Genomic DNA, 5000 nt, shown 5'->3' with positions numbered 1-5000 from the left:
TGCCAAGGCATGCCGAAGGGCTGCTGAAGCCCAGCCGAGAGGCTGCCGAAGGGCTGCCGAAGCCCTGCCGAAGGGCTGCCGAAGCCCTGCCGAAGCCCTGCCGATGCCCTGCCGAAGCCCTGCCGATGCCCAAGGGCTGCCCATGCGCTGCCGAAGGGCTGCCGAAGCCCTGCCGAAGCCCAGCCGAAGGGCTGCCGAAGGGCTGCCCATGCGCTGCCCATGCGCTGCCGAAGGGCTGCCGAAGCCCTGCCGAAGCCCAGCCGAAGGGCTGCCGAAGGGCTGCCCATGCGCTGCCCATGCGCTGCCGAAGGGCTGCCGAAGCCCTGCCGAAGGGCTGCCGAAGGGCTGCCGAAGGGCTGCCGATGCCCAAGGGCTGCCCATGCGCTGCCGAAGGGCTGCCGAAGCCCTGCCGAAGGGCTGCCGAAGGGCTGCCGAAAGGCTGCCGAAGCCCTGCCGATGCCCAAGGCCTGCCGAAGGGCTGCCGAAGGGCTGCCGAAGGGCTGCCGAAGCCCTGCCGAAGGGCTGCCGAAGCCCTGCCGAAGGGCTGCCGAAAGGCTGCCGAAGCCCTGCCGATGCCCAAGGGCTGCCGAAGCCCTGCCGATGCCCAAGGGCTGCCGAAGGGCTGCCGAAGGGCTGCCGAAGGGCTGCCCATGCGCTGCCGAAGGGCTGCCGAAGGGCTGCCCATGCGCTGCCGAAGGGCTGCCGGTGCGCTGCCGATGCGCTGCCGAAAGGCTGCCGAAGCCCAGCCGAAAGGCTGCCGATGCCCAAGGGCCGCCGCTGGGCTGGCGAAGGCCTGCCGACCGGCTGCCGAAGGTCCTTCCGATGGACATTGTCACGGGCTTGGATTTTCTAACCAAAGATCCGTGCGGCACTAGTGAACTTTTCTCGAACAAGTTACTAGTCAGCCTCTCTCGAAGTGTTTAAAGACACTTAAGTGGAAGTAAAGATCGTAAGATGGCTAGAACGTATGAAAGCTTGTATTACTTTATGAAAGCTTGATTACACAACTCTTGGATACTTTACAAATGAGAGAGTGAGGTTATATATACTCCTCCACCTCCTCAATGAACGGCTAAGATCTACTTGATCTAATGGTCCATATTCTACATCTAGAATATTCTATACAATTCTATACAAAGATAGAACTAAGTATGCACATCTACACAAGTCTAGAGAGTTCTAGCAAACTCTTAGACTTAAGGAGGGAATTCTAAGGAATTCCATAAGAGACTTGGGGAATGCTTTCTAGATTATTCCGGAGAGTCTTGTGAAGAGACTTACGAAGAGAATTCAAGAGAATTCTAGAGAACTCCGGAATATAACCTCGTTTCGGTGCGAGGATTTTCACGGTCCGTAACATTCTCCCCCACTCAATCGGCGGACGTCCTCGTCGCATCCTCCTTGTATGCTTCGATTAGTCCCTTGCTATTCCACAAGTTGAGTTCGTGCTCCCAACTTGCCTCGCTCTCGGGTGCCCCCTTCCACTTCACAAAATACTCAACATAGCTCGGATGGGTGCCCCGCCTTGGTATGACGCGATGCGCCAAAATCTCTTCGACATCACGCTCGGGTAATGTCGTGATGGCCGTCGGTGCTCTCTTTGATTCGCCTCTACTCGGATCGTCCTTGTCCGCATTGTAAGGCTTTAGTAAGCTCACATGGAACACCGGGTGCATCTCTAAGTGTGAAGGTAGCGTCAAGCGATATGCTACTTTACCAATCCTCTTCTCGATAGGAAATGGTCCCTCGTAGCGCCTTACTAGCCCCTTATGTATCTTCGCAAACCTTCGTGTTTGGTGAGAAAGGAGTTTCACCATCACAAGGTCTCCTTCCTCGAACTCCAAGTGCCTCCTTTTTGCATCGGCCCATTTCTTCATCTTCTTCGCGGCCTTTGCAAGATGTGCTCGTGCCATATCCGAACTCTCATGCCATCCCTTGGCAAACTTGAATGCGGTAGGACTTGGCCCCTTATATCCCACGGCAAGAGTGTGTGGGGTCATCGGTTGTTGCCCCGTAGCAATCTCGAATGGACTAGACCCCGTCGACTCACTCTTTTGCAAGTTGTACGAGAATTGAGCAATATCGAGCAACTTTGCCCAATCTCCTTGGTTAGCACTCACATAATGCCTCAAGTATAACTCCAACAACGCGTTCACACCGTTCGGTTTGTCCATCGGTTTGGGGATGAAAGCTTGTGGAGAAGTTGAGCTCGGACCCAAGAATCTTGAACAACTCCATCCAAAATCTTCCGGTGAAGCGGGTGTCTCGATCGCTCACTATGGTCTTCGGTATACCCCAATATTTCACCACATGCTTGAAAAATAGGCGTGCGGCATCCTCGGCGTTGAACTTCGTTGGCGCGGGGATGAACACTCCATATTTGCTAAACCGGTCTACCACCACCATGATGTTGCTACATCCTTCGGATTTTGGTAGGCAAGTGATGAAGTCCATGGAGATACTTTCCCATGGTTTCTCCGGAATGGGTAACGGCTCAAGTAGTCCCGCGGGTTGTTGTTGGTCGACCTTGTCTTGTTGGCACACTAGACAAGTCTTCACGTATAGCTCCACATCTTCCCGCATTTGAGGCCAATAGTATGCACGCTCCACAAGTGCCAACGTGCGATGTATGCCGGGGTGTCCCGCCCACATTGAGTCATGGCACTCCTTAATGATTTCCTTCCTCAAGCCTTGCCACTTCGGCACGTACACACGATCTCCCTTGGTGGTAAGCACTCCGTCCCTTAGCCAAAATTGGCGAGTCTTCCCTTGACTCGCTAACTCCATCAACCTCTTGGCTTGCGGATCGTGCTCTAGTCCCTCCTTGACTCGATCCACCAATGGAAAGTTTGGACTTGTGATGGCCGCTAGCTCCGCTTTTCTACTAAGTGCGTCGGCCACAAGATTCGCCTTGCCCGGTTTGTACTCCATCACAAAGTCGAACTCCGCTAAGAAAGCTTGCCACCTTATTTGCTTCGGCGACAACTTCTTTTGCTTGAGGAAGTAGCTTGTTGCAACGTTGTCCGTCTTCACCACGAACTTCGAACCCAACAAGTAATGTCTCCAAGTACGCAAGCAATGTACCACCGCGGTCATCTCCTTCTCTTGGACCGTGTAGCGGCGCTCCGCATCATTCAACTTGCGACTCTCGTAGGCAACCGGATGCCCTTCTTGCATCAATACACCACCAAGTGCAAAGTCGGATGCGTCGGTGTGTATTTCGAATGGCTTCGTGTGATTTGGAAGGACTAACACCGGTTCTTCCATCACCGCTCTCTTTAGCGTCTCGAATGCGCCTTGGCACTTCTCGTCCCAACTCCATGCCTTGTTCTTCTTTAAAAGATCGGTAAGCGGTGAAGCGATTGCGGAGTAACCCTTTATGAACTTTCGGTAGTAGTTGACGAGGCCAAGGAAAGAACGCAACTCCGGAACCTTCCTTGGTGGCTTCCACTCATCGATTGCTTGCACCTTGGACTTGTCCATTCTTAGCTTTCCTCCACCAACAATGTGCCCCAAGAACATGACCTCCTTTTGCGCGAAGTCGCACTTCTCCTTCTTCACGTACAACTCGTTTTCCCTTAGCACTTGGAAAACTTGTCGTAAGTGGTCAACATGCTCCTCCAACGTGTTGCTATAGACAACAATATCGTCCAAGTATACGACGACAAACTTGTCCAAGAACGGTTGGAATACTCGATTCATGAGGGTGCAAAATGTGGCGGGAGCGTTTGTTAGTCCAAAAGGCATAACCAAAAACTCGTAGGAGCCATACCTCGTAACGCATGTGGTCTTCGGCGCATCTCCGTCCGCAATCCTTACTTGCCAATACCCCGATCTCAAATCAAGCTTGGAAAACCACCTCGCATCTCCAAGTTGATCAAATAAATCGGCAATCAATGGGATGGGGTATTTGTTCTTCACCGTGATCTTGTTAAGTGCACGGTAGTCTATGCACATTCGAAGCGACCCATCGTGCTTCTTTTGGAAAAGCACGGGCGCACCATATGGAGCCTTCGAAGGTTGGATATATCCCGCATCCAACAACTCCTTAAGTTGCCTCCGCAACTCTTCTAACTCGGGGGGCGCCATGCGGTAAGGCACTGTCGCAGGCGGGGTGGCACCTTGCACCAATTCGATCTTATGGTCCACCTCTCTCTTTGGCGGGAGTTTCTTCGGCAACTCCGGGGGCATCACGTCCTTGAACTCCTCGAGGACACGCAAGACTTTCATGGGTTGCTCCTTCGCTAGCGGTTCCGCTCTTTCTTCCTTAAGCGTAGCTAGGAAAGTCGGTTGGGCCTTCTTCACTCCCTTGGAGAGTTGCATGGCCGAGAGTTGCTTCGCCTTAAGGCTTGTTTCTCTCGCTAGAGGAACCATGCACGTATTTCCTTCCTCCAAAATACACATGGTGTTGGCGAAAGGAATCGGCACGGCTTTGACGTGATCCATGAACTCGATGCCAAGCACAATAGGATAATCGTCCATAGGAACAACTGAAAAATCAATAAGGCCCGACCACTCACCTAGGCAAACTTTCACGCCTCGAGCAACTCCATATATCGATTTTGGCTCCGAGTTGACCGCCTTAAGCCATCCTCCCTCTCCGCTATAGGTGATGCCCAATTTCTTCGCTTCTTCTACTTGAAGAAAGTTGTTCGACGCCCCGGTATCCACCAACGCTTTCACAAGTTGTCCACCGATTTTGGCCTCCACGAACAAACGACCCTTCTTCTCGGTCTTGGGCACTTCCACTTTAGCCTTGATGGCGTTAAGGATTTGCAATGACCCCATCTTGGTCTCCTCTCGTTGCCGCTCCTCGTCTTCTTCCACTAAGGCCGAGAGCTTCGCTTTCTTCGGGCAGTCTCTTGCTTTGTGTGGTCCATCGCAAAAGAAGCATTTCATCGGCCTATCTCCGCCCTTGTACTCTTTGGAGCTATTCCCTCTCTCGAACTTGTTAGACTTATGATAGCTCGGCTTTCCTTGGGTATCTCCCCCACTCTTTC

The sequence above is a fragment of the Mercurialis annua genome (genome assembly GCF_937616625.2).
Source record: "Mercurialis annua linkage group LG4 unlocalized genomic scaffold, ddMerAnnu1.2 SUPER_6_unloc_16, whole genome shotgun sequence".
Lineage (NCBI taxonomy): Eukaryota > Viridiplantae > Streptophyta > Magnoliopsida > Malpighiales > Euphorbiaceae > Mercurialis > Mercurialis annua.
Note: the sequence above shows the minus strand (reverse complement) of the source record.